This window comes from Meleagris gallopavo, chromosome 22 (assembly GCF_905368555.1).
Source record: "Meleagris gallopavo chromosome 22, MGAL_WU_HG_1.1, whole genome shotgun sequence".
In the NCBI taxonomy this organism is placed as follows: Eukaryota; Metazoa; Chordata; class Aves; order Galliformes; family Phasianidae; genus Meleagris; species Meleagris gallopavo.
This window is the reverse complement of record NC_139425.1, coordinates 3,474,716-3,496,295: the sequence shown is the minus strand read 5'-3', so window position 1 is coordinate 3,496,295 and position 21,580 is coordinate 3,474,716. Positions and strand designations below refer to the sequence as shown.

The following is a 21,580-nucleotide window of genomic DNA, read 5'->3' as shown; positions in this document are numbered from 1 at the left end:
GGAAGCATAGCACAGGGGAGGAATTGCTCATGACAAATTCTTTTTGAATACATAGGACAACATTACTGAGCAGTCTGGTAACAGGAAGCACAAACACCATCCTCGCCTGCTACTCAGGAAGCTGTTGGTATCAATTTCTGCATTCCCACATCTTTCTGTTATATAAATTAATATGGGGAGGAACATCACTAACATCAAGGGCTCAACGTGTCTATTTAGACATTCTCAATCCCAGTATCTCATATGCACGTACATGGGAGGTGTAAGAAATGCTGAACATAAACACAAATGTAAGACATAATTGCAGGAATGAGATGTGATGATGTGCTGCTTCTGATCATTCATTATGATTCAGCTTTTGTGCTATAGGGAATAGGAAGCCCACTTCCCTCCACTACCACAATTACAGAGCATTTTACAACAGCATCCTTGCTCTTTTTCATTTTTTCTTTCTTTCTTTCTTTCTTTCTTCCATTTCTTTTTTTTATTATTGGTAGAGTAACCATTTGTAAATGAAACTCCTGCAACCTTTCATTAAAGAAGATAGGAAGCCAAGAAGGTAGCATTATATATGGCATTTTTATGAAACATTAGGCACAAAGCGATATTCGTATTATTGTATATTAGAGAGCCCTGAAGGATGCTCAGCCAACATGATAGCTTGATTGCATGAACATTCAAATACATCTTTTTTAGAAAGGAGACATGAGCTAATGGAACAGCTAAAGGGCCACGTTCTGGCAGGTGAAGGGTTGATTTTTAAAGCAGAGCTATGACTGATAGCTTTAGTTTCCTAAAAACATGGCTTGGTTTTTAAGACAATTGAAATACTCACAGCTATTTTCTAATATACACTGAGAACCTCCTTCTCCTCCCACACGTAGCACTGGTCTCAGTGAATTTTGGCCTGATTCATAGCCATGTAAAAGAAGAGAAACCCGAGCTGCATGTTTCTTTACACAAGGTATGTAAGCACAATTTTAAATCAGTCTCTATTCAGAGAAGACCAAAGCAGATCTTAGGCTTTCAGAAGAAACTTACTTAAAGGCTTTGCTTAATAGGAATCAACTCAAGCCAGGGCTTTGGCAGCTGCTTTAGATTTTAGAACCTGCACCTTTCCTGATGAACCTTCCTGTAGAAGAAAGTTGTTATTTCAAAAAGAAGGGATTTGTGGTATGAAGTTAAACATAGGATTAACACGCAGGAAGGTTCATTATTTGTCTGCAGCACCTCAACAGAAAATAATACTTGATAATAAAAGAGAACAACAGATTAGATCACATTTTTTAGTAGGTTTTCCTAATTGCATCTGCAAAAACTGTAACTGTCTGCCCTGTGAAATGACAGCTTCACAGAAGCATATGCAGCAGGAGTACACACATGAGCTCCAAAGCCTACGAAGTGGTATTTCAGTAAGCCCAGACACAAGCATGCCCATCTTTTGCAGAGCTGGGATATGCTTGTGCATTTTATAGATGCTGCTAAAAATGCCAGCTGGAAACTTAATTTACCATGTTTCATATGAAGAGCGTGTTGACTGTAATTAAAATAATTTATATTTGGAGAGGGCAGTTTTGTAACGCTCTTCCTTCCGTCCAGGGCCGTGAACTGCGGCAGCAATTAGTAAGAGACATGACTGATAGAAGCTACAGTCTCAAAAGGTCAGAGATGCATTTCCATGCTCACAGCGGCTGAATACAACATTAGATTCGAAAGGAGCTGAAATGGGCTCATGTTTGTAACTGTCAGGTTGGACCCATGTACACTGTAGTGACAGACCCCATGTCCCCATAGAATATCCAGGCCCACCACCCCTAGCAGCACTAAAGCCTGGTCAATGTCTGCAGAGCCACCCATGCCCTGACCCTGCTGAGCTGCTTGGAGTGCTCTCCAACCAACATGGCCAATGCAGCAGCATCCATAAACAAGTACTTCATATTTTTAAGAACAAAACACTTGTAGACTACATTTGTTTGGGCTTAGAACAATTTACAATATCCAAGGCTTCATTAGGATTACAGTTAACTATATAATTAATCAATAATGGATTTCTGAAAATATATTCAGATCTGAACTTCCTTGTTCTGGAAAGCGTGTAACAAATAGCAAAATAAGAGTGCAAGAAAATGAGTATATGCAGTTTCTGTTCCTGTGGTTCTGAAGGAAAACTTGACAATGGCACATACCTGAAGGAACTGCTGGGGTACTGCAGAATACTGCAGTGGTGCAGTGCTGGAGTTCCACCTGGGATACTCTAACAGGGGCAGAAATAAATCTCACAGATCCTGATGTTCCCTGGCTGATGAGACAAACAGGAGTGGATGTGTGCCGGAGGAGGCAGACTCATATGCCAAGGCAACACCATGGGCTGTCTCTGGATCATGGAGCACAGTGGGCTGCTACCACCCATTCATGGCTGTAGAGATAGGCATATGTGTTATTACAGAAGTCATCCATAGATACTTTCTTATTCATTTGGGCATCACTGCTCATGCTTGGTAATGACCAACACAAATCTGCTTTCTGGCATGGTTGCTATGAAATCAGTAGAAATCCTGTATAAGATTTCTTGGATGGGTAAGAGTGCAAAAGGCAGAAAGGACAACTGCTTTACTCCTTTTCCTGTTGCTCTCTAAGCAAAGCAGCAGAAAAAGTCAGCATAAAAAGCTGTCAACATTTCTTGTGTTTCTTTATTTACTTCTGTTGGAAGCAAAGCTTTCCCCGTTGAAATCTCAATTTTCTTTCTCCATCTGCAATCCGGACCGTCGCGGCAGGGGTGAAGGCAGCGTCTATCTGGCTACATACAACAGACACCAGGCCAGCAGAGATAAAAGACAGCGCTCAACACATAACTGTAATTGTTAGAGCAGAAATGCACCGACCTAAATGGAATTTCACCTTGGGAGTTTTGGCTGAATTGAGTCTCAACAGAGGTGAAATTCCCCAGGCATATGGCAAGTCCTCGGGCTGGTGTCGGCAGAGCCCCACATCACTTCATCAGCCCTCAGAGGCCACCATTAACTCTACAGAGTGCTGTTATTAGGGAGACGAGAACAGCTGTAAGTGTCTCTTAATGCCAGTGGGGAGCTGGGGAGTGCTAAACTACTGAATGTATAATAGAAAAGGAAGAGGAATATAGCTCTGCTGAATTAGTTCAGGCCACGGAGGTCTGTTTGTTTCAATTATTGCCGGTACAGTCAAATCTCCTGAACTCCCCCATTAGCTTCCCTTGTGTTCATTTATACAGAAGCACACAGGTCCAGGCTGACTGGATCAAATGCCTCTTGCTTTTAATGAAGCTTTTTTATGAAGCTTTTTTTTTTTTTTTTTTTTTTTTTTTTTTAATATAGCATTGAGCAGATATCAAAAAGAAAGCATGAGCACTTAAAAATTAATGGGTCAATGACATCACTGCTGTACTATGATGGGATGTACTGATTGTTTAGATCCAAGCTGCTGGGCAAGTAACATAGCAGAAGAAAGAGAAAATTACAAAGAATTGGTCTAAAAAAGAGCTGGTTTGCCTCTATCCCTGGCTTCCCTTCCACTGAAGGCCAGTGTGTGATGTTCCTGCTTTGCAGCAAGGCATTTAGGTAGAATTTGAATCATTTTCTGCCTGATAATGCTATTTACCTAACCTTTTCTAGGAACAGGGTTAAATGCATGCCCAGTGCCTCCCTCCCAGCCTCCCTTCATGTCATTTAAGTACTAAAATATATGGAAAAAGTTAGTCTCCAAAGAGCTGCACAGTTTCCTGTTTCTTTTGCCTGGCTGTTGCAACCACCTAGGGAGAGATTTGAATTTCTTTAAAAAGCCGAGATTTGCACCTCAATTAAAGTTCAAAAACCATCAAGGAAAGGCAAGAAGGCAGAGTTCAAGCATCCTACTCCCCTCCTGCAGCCCACTGCCAGAGCCCAGCTCCCTGCCCTGGGGAGCAGTGACACGTGAGCACAACCTGCAGTGCAGGGCTGGTGCTGAGGGGCTGCAGCTCTCACATCTAATAGCAACATGAGCAAGCCAGGCTCCCCAACTCTGACACACGGGGGAGAGAACTTCAGACTAAAATTGGAAGGAAATTCTTTTCTTTTAAGATACTAAATCTCATTATACACAATTCGCTTGCAAGCCCACTGCATGCTCTGCTCAGCCTGAAATGCTGTCTTATTTCTCCATGCTTGGTCTTCCAGCCTTCTTGTTAGGCTCTATTTTGCAAGGTCAAAAGGCTCTTGACTCTCAAGACTCCCCTCCATGAACATTTTCTTAAAATGAGCAGTAAAATCTCCTCTCCAACTTACAACGAGCTAATGAATAGAGTTCTCTGTGCCGGATAGCTCATTTCCCAGCACCTGAGTCATTCTCACAGCCTTTCTCTGAGAGCTCTGTAGGATCTTCATGTCTCATGCTGAGAGGTGGTGCTGGAAGGTGACACAGTCCTCCAGCAGCCATCAGCACTTCGAGGACAGAGGATGCTCCCCTCGTTCCACCTGATGCCTTCTGTTCATGTGCACGCAGTGCTGCCCTTCTGCAAAATCAAGAGCTCATGTTGCCGCTATTAACCGCAATGGCCCCAGATCCATCCCAGAGACACTGTCTTTCAACTCGGACTCTCCCATTCAGTGGGTCTCTCCTGCCATTTTCCTTCCATCAACTAAACTCTGACAGTATTCAGTCACATAGTTCACATGTTCTTGACAACAAGTTGACAGTCACCGTGGAGCTGAGCACTGTGACCACTTCTCACAACATGGTGAGCAGCAGGTAAGGAAGGCCACAGTTTAAAGGTTAGATTATTTTGTTGAACCAGAACATTGTAGATTTCTATAATGTGGATTGAGGCATTTCAGTAGAATGTTCATGAAAACTGAAGCAGAAAGCTTATGCTAATGACCACCCTTCTTCCTAACGAGAAGTTGGGAGGCTTCAGTGCAGAGGGGCTTTGATGCTCCAAGTCTGAAGCACCATAAACCAATACAAACACATCAAATATCCAATAACTCTAAAGAGAATTTTAGCAAACATTTCCCTTTCCCTGAGACTTTTTTGAAGAAATAAGAAGAACAATCTTGTCCTTCTGAGAAGATATATTCCAGCGAAAAGACTATTTTTTACTGTAGCTGGTGCCCCTGCCAGCCCACAGGAAAGCAAATTGAGTGATTAGAAGCATCTAAAAACTATTGCTGCAAGTGAAAAAGGACATGGAGCAAGGACAGCTATTTTTAAGCCATGCAGCAGTGCTGCCTGCTGATTCCACAGCACCAAAGTTATAATTTCTTGTTGATCACGCAGTTACTTTTTCCTCTCTGCAATCCTGTTACCAAACTCATAGTCTGTATCCTATGAATTCCTACAGTGGCTTGTGAACAGAAAGAAAACACAAGTTTGGAAGAAAGATTCATGCACTGGCCTTTAGACTGCATGGGCTCAGATCAGAGTCTGAGTGCAAATTTTATTTGCAATCTTAATGATGAATGGAAGTTCCTAAGTTGCAATGGCACAAAAGGCCAGATGATTTTGGACTGGATCCAGAGGAGGGGTGAATACAAATATGTGCTCCAGTCAATGTGAATGTGTGGCAGGCACTCCCTGGTGACAGAACAGGGGTTCTGTTCATCACCCCAGGTTCTCAAGCCAAGTACAGATGTCAGGGAAGAACCAAAAGGCAGATTTTGGGAGAAGGTTGGAAATGTGTCCACATTTCATGGGTGGAATTGGAGTAATGCCATGAAACCCTGGGAAGTGGAGGGGCAGGTGGGTGCCGACTTGCTGCATTCCTTACCAGTACTGAAGTGCAGGCAGCTCCCCTCAGCCCACATAAAATGCAGAATATATCTCATTAGCCCAATTTAAAAGAAAAGGAGGTAAGAGAAGATATATCCACTGCTGCTAAGTGGAATAAAGAATTATACGCAAACGGTGCAAGCCTACAGCAGCTGCAGCCAAGCAAACAAATCAACCATTTATTACTTCTCTTTCAGTGTTTTTAAACATTTATGGAGTGCCATCAATAACCAAGTTAATTGTGAACGGCTGCTCGTCTATTCACAAAGCCTTCTTCAACCTGCAAGTATCAGAACTGCCGTGAAAGGGACTTTTCATCAATGACAATAATTATATGGCCATTTAACTGCTCTCTGCACATCTCATGCCATGATCCCACTCAATGCGTCACACCGGGCTCTGCTATTAATGACCAGGGCTGAAGAACACTGAGCAAATGAGATGAGAACAAGTCATTTCTGCATGCACGCACACACAGGGTGGGAGCCCTCTCCAAAGGAAGGAACCAGCCACCATTTTGCCAGGCAGAGACTTGCCAAAGCATTCACAAACAAGCAAGCCTGGTGCTCCTGCTGCTTACAGAGGAAGGAATTAATCCTGAGTGACCTCGTTACTGCCTATGGCACCTTTCTCAACTAACGAAACAAATAATAATAACAAAAAAAAATGAAACAACCAGCAGTGACCTAGTGTCAGGAATGAAGAATTTGTCTCCAGACTGATTTAATCATATCAGAAAGACGGATGCCAGCATTCATTACTGTGACAAAATGCTTATTGTTTAATCGCATTACCCGCCAGCTTCCAGCTAGGCTGAGATGAGTTTGTCTGACACCGACCTGCAGTGGTGATCCCATGGAGCTGCCCCAGGGGCTCAGTTCCATTGGGACATTTCTGAGAGCCCCGAGGCTGCACCATGTATGTCCCTGCATGCTCAGCTGGCTGCCTTCATTTACCTGCTCCCTCCCTTTCGGGTGGCTGGCCAAAATGGTTACAGCCTTTTCATGAAAAAAGGTTTCTGATTCCCCCACAGATGCACATTTTTATGTGAAACCCCCTTACTTCTCAAAGATGAAATCTAAAGAATTTTATTATTTTCACCACTTCCCCACTTCAGCAGACTAACCCCACTGAGGTCCACCAGACTTCCTCCAGTCAGAAGAAGAGCTCGCAAACAGGAAAAAAAAAAAAAAAAAAGTATATTTACATATATAATCTACTTAAGGTATTTCTGAAATGTTTTCGACGTTGGTGACATTTAGCAGATCTGAGTGTTCTGCTCAGCACTTGAGAGAAATGTGAGAACGACGCAAGCTCCCGCTCCCACTGGATGACTTCATGGTGGGCAGCAGATAGGGCAGACTTCCCGAGAAGCCCCAAGTGCCAGCTCTTGTCCCCAGTCAGCAGGAGAGCTGCATCTCACCCTGATTTCTGTAACCAGGATACAGAACATGAATAACTCTCCTACATACCCTGCTCAATGGAGCTGTAAATACATAAACATGTCCTGCAGGTTGCCTGTCCTCAAGCTTATAGCTTCTGCAGGAGTTATGACATATCTTTTACAAAGACATTTAGCCTCAAGCTAAGGACTTCAAATGATGAAGAATCCACCTTGCCGCTGGGTAATTTATTTCAGTGGTTAATTACTCTCACTAAAAAATGTGCACCATATTTCTAGTCTGCATCCGTCTAACTACTGCTCTAGTTCAAGTTTTTAAATGAGTCCAAATGCATGCTGGAACAGGACTTTGGGAGTTAATTAATACTGTTTGGATAGCCAGACAGTGGAGACATGTTCAATAAAGCTGACATTTATGTATCATTATCAATTCACAAAGATGAAACACATTGAACTCCCTGCAAAGCAACAGGCTCGTGCATTTTTGGACTTCCTCGTAGAATTTCAATAAAGTCATAAGGAATAATCTACTTAATTTCCAGTGAAGCCTGCTCTCTATAATATCAGGGTAGAACAGTTTTATTTCTCATCATTTAGGGGAAAATATTCAATCCATAGTCCCTTGCAAGGCTGAGCTGAGAAACATTTATCTTACCATTTTCATATTTTTTCTCCATGATTTATAAATTCTGGTGTCTTTCCCTAGAGATGGGCATGAGTTTTGGATTCCTGACATTGATTGATTCAAGGGGAAAAAGTACGTAACTGGATCTGACAAGACAAACATATGCAATGGCTGGACAGATGTACCACTGAGAGAGGTAATATCTGGAGCCTTACACAGAGTTCTGCCCAAGCATTACCCAAGTTCAGATGTTGCAGGAAATTTACAGTGAATATGCAAAGAGAAATGAAGTGCTGGAAGAAAAAAAAATCTCCCCAGATACTGCATAAGCTGAATAGCTGCAGCCAATTCATTTATTGCAATTCTTCTTGTTATTCATACCATGCCTAAAGTGAACGGACAGGGTTTTTGCTCAGATTGCAAACCAGGTCACACCAACATGTCCAGGACTCCACCTACAAAATGCTAAGACATGCAAATGTTCTTTAAGCAGTGCGAAAGCAAATCTGTTTTTCCTCCCCCTACCAAAACGTAAACCATTGGAAAAGTAAGGTTTCACACTTCCAGAAGGAAAAAAAGAAATCACAAATGCCTCCAGCTAGTTGCTAGTAAGTGCTGAGGTGAGCACCTAAAAGGGAACTGGATTTCCTATCTCCTGAAAACTGATGGTAGATGCCAGCATTTTTCCTCCGTTCAGATCATTCTTCAAACTCAAGTCAGGTTTGAAACTCAGGGTTCAGAGGAAAATTTCCAAGTTCTTGGTTTGGGTGAGATCAAATAGGTTAATTCAATTAGAATCAGTTCGGTTCACTCTGTTCCTCTCTTGCTTTGCTTTTTTATCTATAATATCATTATGGTTAAAGATGCATGGATAAAAATACATCATTTTGTCCCAGAAAAACAAACAAATAATAACCAAAGCCTAAAAATTTACACTTAGATTATTTTAAAAAATACCAATTTCTTCTTGTGAATGTCTTCATTCACCATTAATGAACAGACAAAAATAAGGTTTGTTCAAAATATTCCCTGCCAATCCCAGCAAATACTTCTTGCGATTCTAAACTTCTTTGCCTACACCTGCAAATGCATGATGTAGTCCTGTGTTAGCCTCTGCTCCCATCCCGTACATCTAATATGCCCTCAACAAATTTGGAAGAAGGGCAGCACGCGAACACACATCTGAGTGAAAAGGAGTTCCACAAGCACTTCCCTTCTATTTTACTGGTGGTAACCTTGTAAAACTCCCACGGAAGTGCAGCAAAACCAACATGTGTGGCCTTGTAACCCCTACATCTCCACCGTAAATATAGTGTTCCTAGAAGAAGTGCAGGTGTAATGGGGCTTGGGAAAACAACAGATTCTTTCAACCACACCTTCAAGGTAAATCCAGAACATAATGTTCAGAGGAACTAATTCTATTTTGCTTGCTTTCAATGAAAAGGAGAGTCGACTCCCCTCCCCTTCTCATCCCAAACATGCCTTGGCAGCAATGAATATTTTTTTCCTGAAGCATAATGCAGGAGCAGCTCTCATTCACTTCTGCAAATCCTCTTTAATCCCTGGACTTGTATCGTTTGCTGACTAGACTGAGAAATTTGGCTGCATCTAATCCTTCGGCTTCTGAAGAAAAATGGCTTATTTAAATATTTAGCTGCACTTTGTCAATATCAGTGGGGCAGGGGTGATGGATGACAGCAATTATGCTGGGTGCATCTCCATTAACATGCCACTTTTTCCAGGTACGGAGTCTGCCTCTCGTATGGTTTGTTTAATGATCAGAACTGAAAAGGAATTTTAATGACCCCCTTAGCAGCTCGCATTGGTTTGAGGATGGACGTTATTTAGTGGCATACAAGCTGGTGTGTCAGGATGAGAACTGCATTAGACATCTACTCTGCAAGCAAGTTTTCTCCATGCTTCCTGACCCCTAATTTAGAGTTCCAATTAGAGGTTCAGCCATGAAAATTTAAGTAGCTCCCAGTGTTCTTCAATAGAGCTGTGCAGCAGACGCAAGGCTGGGCAGGTGCAAGCACTTGTGGTTTTCCTACATGCCAGAGGAAGTGAGCCAAGAACAAATCTGAAGCCACCCCCAATTTACCATCCTGGCCATGACCATCATTTATTTTTATTATATTTATTTATATGATAGTGGATCTAGTTCTTCTTCACTGACTATTGTAAGAGTAAATACAGAAGAGATCATGGTACAATGTCAACGGGTTACTTCAGTACTTGTCACACTAACCTGAGTCTGACATGCAGTTCTCTTTCCAAAGACCCAAGTCTTTTCCCTTTCTGTCAGGGCAGGGGTCCTGTTCCTGCTACCTCTCTCTATTTGCAGTCCATAATCTTTTTTCATGCAGATGAATTTATTTCACTGCTATTTGGGGTATTAATTTTTGCTTTTTCATAAGCTCCTTTATGTACATAGGCCTCACGTGAACTTTTCCCTCTTGGCCAGAATACACATAAGAAAGAAATAATTGTTCTGGATGGTTTCTTGCATGTTAAAATTACTGTGAAATCCGTCAGGGAAGGTGTGCTAATCTGGTAAATCCCAGATCCTTCCTGTGCTTTGGGTGCACGTGGTATAAACCATGAGAATTCGGTTGGATGCCCAGACGGCACATAAAAGCAAGTGATATCCTTGCATATAGTAGCATTCTCAGGTAATGGGCAACCTTATACAAATGCATATTATTAAATTGAAATAGCGTGAGCGCTCCTGACCACTAATAGGGCAGTAATAAGGGATGCCCACAGAAATGCTGTGCCCTCCTTCCTCAGCACTCCTTGGTGCTGGAGCCAAGAAAGGCAGCTCAGTATCCCCTCTGTCTTTTGGATGGGGGGAAAAGAAATGCTTTTACCCATTAGCAGAAAAAAAATAAAGAAATCTATTTAAAAACTGCTTTCTCACAAATACAGGCCACACCAACACATTTTTCCTACCTATTTCTTCTGCTGAGACACTTGCATTGGAAAGACCTCTGTTCAGGTGTGATGGGCAGGTTTAATCAGTCAGCACACAGACCTGACCTCTGCTCTCCGTTACAGCCTTCGCTGAAAGAAACATACAGAGGCTACCTTAAAAATAATTAAAGGCAGATCACAGTAGGGATCCACGCAGCACTGCCATCTATTAACAGAAATGATGGATGCTCTGTATTAACCTTGCCATAGTTGTAGCTCTCCACATAGGCTAAGAAGCAGCTGTGCAAGTGATCCAGTGAGGTTATCTCTTGCAAATTGCATTAATAATTCACTTGTCTCTGTGAGCAAATCTCTCCTTTCCAGGCTGAGGGCTGGGTTATCTCATGTTTTAAGGTTCAGGTAGCCATGTGCTCCTCCAGACAAAGCTTAAGAAGATAACCTAGGGGAAAGCCATCACCCTTCCCGAACTGGGTGCAGCATCCTGATGCTGCCCATCTCAAGGAATGGCAGAAACCAACACCATCCATAGCCCCAGAGATTTGCAGCCTATGGGTGCACCAGAGCTGGCAGTCATTACATTTCAGGAGCAGGAGATGAATCATTCAGCCCTAACTGCACCAGGCCTCACAGCTGGCAATGGCATTTGTTGACCACAGATGAGAGCTGGAGAAGAAGAAAGTGATGTAGGACTGACAGATCAATTAGTTTCACCTCTCACCACCTATAAATTGTTTACAAGCAGATCACCAAACCCTCAGGATCTTTTGTAACTCTGAAGTATTCAAATATTTTCTATAATCAAGCTCTGCCCATGCAGTTACAGCTGCCTGGTGCCATGTCACAGACACACAGTAGGGTCAGTGGCATGTCCACCATGCCAGCCTTACAGCAAACCCAAGAATGCCCACTAAAAAGCAACGTTTATTGTGTTAATACATACACAAGCATACAGTTAATACATACCCCTGGTCAGAACCCCCTCAGGTCCACTGCTGCAGGCACTAATGGTGACAGCATCGTGGTGCTGTGCAATTGCTATTAAGACTATGATGCTATTTCAAATTTGCTGAATGTTAGCACTTTTGTGTTCATGGCAATCTGTAAAGTGTTAAATCTCTTTGTCTTTCGCCTACCTACACAGTCCAATTTGGAGTTACCTGCTAACAGCAATTTAATACACGACAGAGATTTCATACCTTTTTTTCACATCTGGAGCAGTCATTTGACAGCACGTGGAAGTGGGAGCTGAGCACAGCTGAGACTGAGCAATGCTGAGGTCCGAGTTAAACAGCGGTGGCAGCAGGGGGCCTGGGAAGATTCAGAAGCAGTTGCAATTACACAAGCACAGGGATATCTGACACAAACACAGTTTCCTATCATCCCACACCAAATCTTCCTGCTGGGTTTGCCCTGCAAGCACAGAGACACTCAGGGAGCAGGGTCATCTGAAGCACAGATTTGGAGTTTTAACTCCAAAGAGGAACAATTGCACAACTTTAACAAGGAACAGTTTAAATGACTGGAACTGCAACTGTTGAGACTTTCCAGTGGCACTGAAAAGCTGTGACACCACCCAACCAAGTCATTAAGCTGAGTTCTCCATACAACAGCAAATCAAGAGCAGAATCTGGTCCAATTTCTCCTGGTGAGAGTAAGTCCAGTGAAATACCTCCTGCTTCTGAAGCACGTAAAGAAGGCAGTGAGGGAGTTGGTGGCTTTTTCCAGCAGACCCTAAGCCATCTAGCAACTTGTTCTTTCACAGATCCTCTATGAGCTTGAAAGACACAGGGAGTGAAGACAAACCTGCACGTCTCTATTTATTCAGCAAGGCAAGTGTCAAAGCCAGGGTGGAACTCTTCAACACAGAAAGGCTGCAAATTTACATGTTCCTTGTTTCTAGCTTTGTTAGGAACTTACTGGACCAGTGGAATCCTTGCCCACAGTTGGCCAAATCTGGGCAACTGCAGCAGCTCTGAAAATCTGTACTTATTCTTGCCCAGCCTTGTTAAAAGATCAAATCTGCATCTGGATATGAGTGTTTTGGACTTTGAAATCTATTTTCTACAGCTGATTATCCTCATTCTCACCTCACTTCAGAATAATTATTTTTTTTAACAATGTTTCCTATTCAGCAAACAGTGTGCAGCAACAGCTTCCTGCTCATCGGCAACACAGATCATGAGACACTCATCCTGGTACCAATAACTTTGCACAGTTTTATTGTATGGAGCTCTTGACCCTACTGAACTTAGCTCCAGCTTTATCATATGAAGGAAAGTGTAAAACAACAGCATAAAAAGGAGATCAAGAACTGCCGCCATGTTATTCATTCACTGAGATGAAAGTACTAATGATTTTTTTTTTTTCCAAGGAAGCCTGATGGTTACTTACAGGTACACTTAAAAGGGAGAGTGAGGTGAAAAACCAGCAGAACTTACTGCACTGTTGACACCAGTGGGAAAACAGCACCAAGCAGAACTGCCCAAAACTCTTCAGCAAAAACGCTTGCAGAAATGGGCATCGTAAACACTGCAGTGATGACAGAAGGATCTCACAGATGTGGCATTTGTAATTTGAATTGTGGTGTGAGCACTGTGTATGAAGATTTCAACAAATACGTGCCAGAACTCTACTTTAGACCTTTCATTTTCACTTGGAAATAAAAAAAAAACAAAAACAAAACAATGTTTGTTCTCCCTCTGGCTGCTCCCAGGTATCCTGCAACCAGCAAATTGATTTTAATAAGGAAACATACGTTTTTGTCACAGGAAGTTTTGAATGGAGCACTGTTCAAAATAGAAAACAAATAAGAGCACCTTCTGCAATAATCAGAGGGGAAGTTTAGCTACCACCAGTCTGACTTTGAGCATCTTTAACAGCCAGTGTAACCTTTGTAGCACAGGGCTGACCTTCTAGGGGCAGAAAGAATGCCTGCTAACAATTGTAGGGCTCCTTGTCTGGTAGAAACAAGAAACAAAGACATCCAGAAGCAGGTGGGCAGTTTCCCTGCCCCTGATTTTGCAACAAATATGAAGTCTCATTCCTCACCATTAAGACCAAGCACCACCAACAGCCAAGCCTCTTCCTCCACAGCCATCCATGCTTTCCTCTGTCCACCAGGACATGACCATGGCTTCCCAAAACATGGAAGAAATCCCACAGGAACGCATTTAGTGCTTTGCTATCACCCAGAAGAGCAGTGTGAGGAGCTTTTAGGTCTGACTGCACCTACTTAAGTGTACTGGATCATTCCGTAAATGATAATCTGGCCTTGCACACGTGGGATGGCTGCAGGCAGAATCACCTGTCTGCATTTGTAGGGAGAAGCTATGCATTCCTGCTTTGTATGCTTTTCTAGCACGTGTTGGCTTCTCCAGTGGTGGATATGCAAGACTTTGAGCTCACCTGCAATCCTAAGTAAATGTGTTGGAAGCAAATCTGGGCACAAACTTAGGCCTGGCTGTGTGAAACAAGGCTACGTATGAATAAAACAAACCCATCTGTTGTCCTGTATAAACCCTAGGTGATTTCAGCTGATATGGGGTTTCATCGAACCCATGTTCTGGGTAAATGTGGCAGAAACACATGCAAGAAAGCCTGCAAGGCAGAATGATGGACTTTGTCTTGGGTAAGAAATACACAGAGTGCACTCTGCAGAGGAATGGATGTAAATTATTATTAAAAAAATCCTACTAGCTTGTTTACAGGGAACACTACCTAAATTAAGTCAATATTTCTCTTTTTTGTCAAGCTCTCCTTTAAATGCAAACAAATCCCTTTTCCATCCCGTAACTTTCAAAAAAATGCAAGCGACCAGATAGCATCTGAAAGTGCCAGTTTTCAAAGCATGAATGCAAAAAATAAAACATCCCTTATTATGTTATTGAAATGAACACAAAATAAAAATTCTGTAGCCTCAGACCATCCTTTGTGTTTCACCAGAAACACAAGGCTGGCCTTTACTCATCACTAATGACAACTGCTCTGCAGCAAAGCCTGCCTAGGTTAGCACAGGGGAGCTCTCACAGCTTGATGTGCAGAGGGGTTAATTAATGCTCTCTGTGATCTGTGATTAAATTTATCCTTGAGAATCACTCTACCTGACACGGTGAGGGCCATTTTTCATGCAGTCTCATATAAGGAACAAAATTACAATGGATACCTTCTTTTGCTTCAGTAAAGTAACGAAGAGAGTTGTTTTTTGTTAGACAATCAGGAGGTGCAGCAATAACTCTTGTCAGCAACTAGAAAGTTCTGGAGGTATATTGGCTGAAATAAATCCTGCGGGGTAATTACAGAACAGAGAGGTACGACATAAATCCTGTTTAATTGACAAGAAGAAGAAAAAAAGAAATTTGACTGAGTTTTGTTCCTCCTGCTGCTCTCCACAGGTTGTTCTTAATGTCTTCGGGACGTCTGGAAACCAGAGAGAGCCAGAGGCAGAAATCAACATGTTAACATGGAGTTACCTCAATGCAGAGCTCATGTAGGAAAGCCTCCTTCTCAGTCTTCTATAATGGCCTTTCAAGGAAAACTGACAGAGTAGAAAACTGCAGTCAGCCTAGATCATGATTCTATGATCGTCCCACCCCAGGACAGCCCCATTGCCATGCACACCATCCTTCAGACCAGCAACTTTTCCAACTGTGCCCTACAGTCATGAAGGGGGGCTGGAAGGAAATGCCGTGTGATCTGATTCGTTTTGCTGTGCAGAAATCAGCATTTTAAGGAAAACTCCTCGGAAGCAGGAAAAAGCCATGTGCCACCTCCCTTCATCCATTAGCTTGTGGTTAATTCAGTGTTCGAAAGGGGCAGCATGCCTCAGTCCATCCCACCATGCCCACTGACTGCATCCCTCTGTGCCACGTCTCCATGGATCTTGAACACCTCCAGTGGGGACAACATGTCTTCAACAAGGCACTGTTGTAAAAGAGCTGCTTTTTAAAAATGCAAAGCAGATGAGTTGCCACTGCTTTGAGATAGAAGGACTAAGGCATTTAACTGCAAATGATAAACACAGATATCAAAAAGGGCTCTCATTCTGCTCATCATCTCCTTCTGATGATTTTGCCCTCTGGGAACAGAACAGCGTAAGGCTGTCAAAAAGAAAACAATTGAGAAACCCAGATGCCACTACTTTGCAGCACTTTACTCCCAGAACCCTGAGACTCTTAACCCCCAGGCGGCTGCCACCTAACTGGTGCCAGCTCTCCATGTAGTGTGTCCTGCATGGAACTGTTCATTCTCAGCACCGTGACACCATCAGACTCAACTCCCACACCTGGAACCCTTCCCTGGGTGCCCGTCTCTCTCCTCTGCCCAGTGCCCCTGTGCTGGGCGCCAGCTCTCTGCCTGCAGCTGAGGGGAGGTGCCTTGGCACGGCCACAGCAGAGGCTGCCACAGGCACCTGGTAAGACTGAATGTGCACAAGTCCACGGGGCCAGACGACACGCATGCCAGGGTCCCTTCCAACCCAAGTTGTTCGATGGTTCCCTGAAATTTCAGAGTTTTGTTCAAGCTCACATCTCATAAGACAAAGCATCAGCAAGGCTGAAAGCAGCACGTTTGGGAACAGACATTAAGCTGGATGCAAACAGGTGACTCCCAGCTGCAACGTGGATGATGAGATTCAACTTCAAGAATGCTTTTTAGTTTTTACAGCACTTCCCCTGTGCAACCAAACGAGGCGGAGTGGCCCGAGCTCCCACCAGAGGCAAGCTGCAGTTTGGTTGGTTTGCCAGGTCTCAACTTTTCTAATCTGGCGCAGACAGGAATTAAATACAGCTCCTCTTTTCTTATAAATGCACGCTTAAATGGCTCAGAGGAGTACCATACTGAAGACAGAGCAGGTGAGCTGTGCCCGTGGCTTTGTGCAGCAGCACACAGACAGCAGCCCCTTGGAAGTAAGACAGTTGTGCCAGTCAGGAGAGAGCTGACATGGCTTATATTCCTCCCAGAAAACAGACAGAGGTGCTACTGTAAGCCATAACCTGGATGTACAAGATAAGCATTTAATCCAACACAGCGAGCACAAGGCCTGGCATCTGGTTTTCTTGGACAACTAAGAAAAAACTAGGACAAGATGTTACTGCAACCTCTTTTTCAATCATCTATGTGTAACAGCATTTCCAAACACCTCCCCTTAATTTTTGCCTCCAGAAAGTAAGAAAAGTTGCCTTCCCTTACGTAAATTTGATCTCTGCTGTTGCTACAACACTTGGAAGATGCACAGTGTGAGTGCCACCCTACACACACTACAGACTAAGCAAACCTCCCTGGGTTTTACTGCCAACAAGAAACACTACAGCTCGACCAGCCTCTCACGCTGCATTCAGTGACAGTAATTCCCACCACGGCTGTAAACAGCTTACCTTTGGCACTTCCGACCCGCAGGCACACAGCCCAGCCCATCCTGCAGCCATCCCCTGCCATCATGGCACTGACTGCCCCACCAAGCGGCTCGTTACTGCTTGTAAGGCTCACCTGCCCATGCAGGCAGGCAGTCTGTACCCAGCTCTGCTTACAAGCAAATCTCATGCCTCTTGCTTCTGGATTCCAAGTCTCCCAGTACTTAAAGGGAGCTTAACAGGAGGGAGAGCAACTGTTCACACTGCCAGACAGAGACAGGACAAGGGAGAAGAGTCTTAAGCAAAACAGAGGGAGATTTAGGTTCCATGCAAAGAGAAATCTCTTTACTGAGAGGGCGGTGAGGCCCTGGCACTGCTGCCCAGAGAAGTGTGGGTGCCCCGTCCCCAGAGGCATTCAAGGCCAAGTTGGATGGAGCTGTGATGCCCGAGCTGCCGCGTGGAAACCCAGGCCGTGGCAAAGGGCTGCAACTGAGTGGGCTTTAAGGTCCTTCCCAACCGAAGCCATTATGTGAGTCTAAGCATACAGAGAGATGCAGCGGTGCTTAGAGTCGCTACCAGGGAAGTCTGTTGGGAAGGGAAATCCAGACTATTTCAGACTATTAAGATGCAGTGATTCACTGCAGAGATCAGGCTACAGGAGTGAAATGCGAGTTTGTGACACGAGGCAGGGACCTGAGGCAGGGAAATGAAGCTGAGAGACAGGGCTGCAAGCTGGATGACCACATTCAGAGGGCAGCATGAGATGCTTACATGCTAGCAGGGCCATCAGCAAGCGTAGCCATCAGGGATACAGTTGTAACTGTGCCATGAAACAACTTCACCTGCACCTGGAAAATGACTGGGGGCAATCTGCCAACAATGCAAAGCTGAGATACCTGTGCCCCTTTGCACCTCTACAGATCTGCTGCTCTGCTGAATTTGGAAGAACTGCAGCCACCCTGCAGGCTCTTTGCAGGGGTCAAAAGTGGGTCCAGTCCCCCAGAAGAGCCTCAAGAACCATCTGGGTGACGGAACACAGCGTACCCTCACAAGGCCGCGCAGGATCCCAAACTGGGAGGAGCGGCTGACGCAGCAGAAGGCCGTGCAGCCATCCAGAGGGATCCGGGCGGGCTGGAGAAACGGCTTGAGGGGAATCTCCAGGATTGCACCAAGGGGAAGTGCAAAGTCCTGCCCTCGGGGAGGAACGACCCGAGGCACCAGGGCACCTGAGGAGTGACCAGCTGGAAAGCAGCCCTGCAGAAAAGCCCCTTGGCCGCCAACGCTCTCCAAAGCACACTTGGACGCGGCTTTGGCAAGGGACGTGAAGACTAACAAAGGCTTCCTTCCACAAATACGTTGGCCAGAAAAGGGAATTAAAACATTCACCCCCAACCAACCAACAAATAAGACAGGAGAACCAATGACTGACAACTGACATGGAGCAGGCTGAAGGAAATATTAAAGTTCATACCCTGAGTAGGATAACACCCTCCAAGAGGAACGTGCTATAAACACACGACTGATGTTCATGACTCTCCACCCAAGACACGTTGAAAGACACCCCAAAAGGGAACAGATGAGGTTAGGATGTGAGGGAAAGTCCTGGAGGGTGCAGAGGAGGGGCGGGGAGAGAAATTAAGGAGACAAGAGAAACAGAGAAGCTGCGCTGCTCCTTCCCCACCAAGACAGGGATCCCTTCTTGCTAAGCACTGCCCCTTCACTTCTTGGTGAAAAATACCCAGGATAGCATTCACTTTGCTAGCGCTGCTATCAAACACCAGCACGGTCACAGCTACAGCACTGATCAATGGCAACACCAAATCCATTCCATTGGTTGCTTCAATCAATCCTTTATTTGTCACCGCTTGTGAAAATGTCCCATTGAAAGTCCTTGGGTGGACTCGGGCAGGCCAATGCCAACAATAGGAACGCCACGGCAACCGGACAGCAAAGCTCCACCTATGTGCGCACTTGGTGACGGCATCGCAGAGTCACAGTCAGCCCGTGACCTCACAGTGCGCCGGGTGCCTACAAATAGCCAGCGGGCCCAGCCTGCGTTGAGTCTTGCTGGCGACTCTCGAGGTGTGAGCGTCTTCCTGTGGGAGCACGAGACACTGAGACCTTGCCAGTGCGTGAGACAGCAGTCTTGCGAGCGATTTGCGAGTGGAGGCGCAGAGGCTGCCGACTGCTCCGCAAGAGGCAGCCTCCAGCGAATCCATCATCCTTGGGGCTCCAAATCCATCCTTGGAGCCCCACAGCGCCAGGGCAGCCGCAGCCATGAGCCAGGAGGCGGCTCCCAACCCGAGGCGCAAGGCGTGGGTCTGGCCGGTGGAGGCCCGCGAGGAGCGGTGCCCCATCTGCCTGGACCACATCGTGGACACCGTCCGCGCTCTGCCCTGCAGGCACATCTTCTGCAGGGTGTGCATCCAGCAGTGGACGGCCAACAACCCCAGCTGCCCCCTGTGCCGCCAGAGGATCTTTGGCAAGCAGCGCCTTGACTGGCGCCCCTCGGCTCAGCCCCCGACCCGCCGGCCCCAGGGAAGGCTGCAGCGCACCAGGGAGCGGCGGGACACGAGATCTGCCCGGCGGTCCCGCAGCGTCCCAGCACGGAGCCCGCCGCGCAGCCGCTCCAGGTCCCCCCGGCGGCTGGTGCGCAGCTCCTCCTGGCACGGGGAGCTCAACCAGCGCAGCCGCTTCGAGGAACCGCCGCGGGAGGACGAAGACCGCGAATGGCTGAGGCGGGTGGCGCGGGAGCGGCAGATGGGCGCCGGAGAGCACGCGCGGCACAACGATGCGCCTCGCTTGTGAGGCTGCGAGGACGGCGCCGGGATGGCCCTGCTGCCACAGAGAGGGCGCGGGGGGATCTGGGCACTCTCAATAAATCCTTTCATGCACCCTAAAATGAGCAGTTGTTGCGTCTCTTTCATTCTGGAAGGTAAACCATAAGCCTGGAATCCCAGTGCAAAACGGGGACGGGGAACGAGGAAGAGGTCGGCTGGTGAAACCGTTGACTTCCAGAGCCCTGAGAGCCCCAGCTCTGTGACTGCGTGGCAGCACGCACCAGGGGGGCAGAGGGCTGAGCAGGGCTCTGCCTGCTGCTGCAGCACAGCCCGGCCGTGTGGCAGCTGCACCTGAGGCCGCACGGCCACCAGCGACCAGGGAGGGGCTTTGGCACGGCACTTGGGGAGCGCAGAGCCCACCGTGCTGCTGCTGCCTGTCCTCCTCTGGAGCTGCTGCAGACGGGGCCTGTCCTGCCCGGCAGCAGCCACCCACCCAGGCTGAGCCTCAGGGCTGCTTCTGGGGCAGCTCCCCTTCACATCTGCTCCACGGAAGGTGCCGCTGAGGCTCTCCTTTTCAGGCCAGCTCCGGCCTTGCCCTCTTGGAGCAGGTGGGGACAACATGTCTTCAACAAGGCACTGTTGTAAAAGAGCTGCTTTTTAAAAATGCAAAGCAGATGAGTTGCCACTGCTTTGAGATAGGAAGACTAAGGCATTTAACTGCAAATGATAAACACAGATATCAAAAAGGGCTCTCATTCTGCTTAGGCTGACCACTGCTTTTGATGATTTTGCTCTCTGGGAACAGAAGAGCGTAAGACTGTCAAAAAGAAAACAATTGAGAAACCCAGATGCCACTACTTTGCAGCACTTTACTCCCAGAACCCTGAGACTCTTAACCCCCAGGCGGCTACCACCTAACTGGTGCCAGCTCTCCATGTAGTGTGTCCTGCATGGAACTGTTTATTCTCAGCACCGTGACACCATCGGGCTCAACTCCCACACTAGGAACCCTTCCCTGGGTGCCCATCTCTCTCCTCTGCCCAGTGCCCCTGTGCTGGGCGCCAGCTCTCTGCCTGCAGCTGAGGGGAGGTGCCTTGGCACGGCCACAGCAGAGGCTGCCACAGGCACCTGGTAAGACTGAATGTGCACAAGTCCACGGGGCCAGACGACACGCATGCCAGGGTCCCTTCCAACCCAAGTCGTTCGATGGTTCCCTGAAATTTCAGAGTTTTGTTCAAGCTCACATCTCATAAGACAAAGCATCAGCAAGGCTGAAAGCAGCACGTTTGGGAACAGACATTAAGCTGGATGCAAACAGGTGACTCCCAGCTGCAACGTGGATGATGAGATTCAACTTCAAGAATGCTTTTTAGTTTTTACAGCACTTCCCCTGTGCAACCAAACGAGGCGGAGTGGCCCGAGCTCCCACCAGAGGCAAGCTGCAGTTTGGTTGGTTTGCCAGGTCTCAACTTTTCTAATCTGGCGCAGACAGGAATTAAATACAGCTCCTCTTTTCTTATAAATGCACGCTTAAATGGCTCAGAGGAGTACCATACTGAAGACAGAGCAGGTGAGCTGTGCCCGTGGCTTTGTGCAGCAGCACACAGACAGCAGCCCCTTGGAAGTAAGACAGTTGTGCCAGTCAGGAGAGAGCTGACATGGCTTATATTCCTCCCAGAAAACAGACAGAGGTGCTACTGTAAGCCATAACCTG

General features: G+C 46.0%; 1 protein-coding gene and 1 pseudogene across 9 annotated transcripts in view; both read right to left on the bottom strand.

Moving 5' to 3' along the window:
* The window catches only part of PTPRT (protein tyrosine phosphatase receptor type T), a 554,909-nt gene that overhangs the window by 39,064 nt on the left and 494,265 nt on the right, over positions 1-21,580 (bottom strand). For 8 of the 9 annotated variants that reach the window (XR_014887677.1, XR_014887680.1, XR_014887679.1 and 5 more), the window contains 2 exons: positions 11,936-12,047; positions 2,187-2,416 (listed from right to left, as the gene is read on the bottom strand). The gene's annotated coding sequence lies outside the window, so the exon portion shown is untranslated. The remainder of the gene's footprint in view (positions 1-2,186; positions 2,417-11,935; positions 12,048-21,580) is intronic. The other variant, XR_014887678.1, reaches the window with a different exon arrangement.
* LOC146542932 (uncharacterized) lies at positions 18,564-20,487 on the bottom strand (annotated as a pseudogene).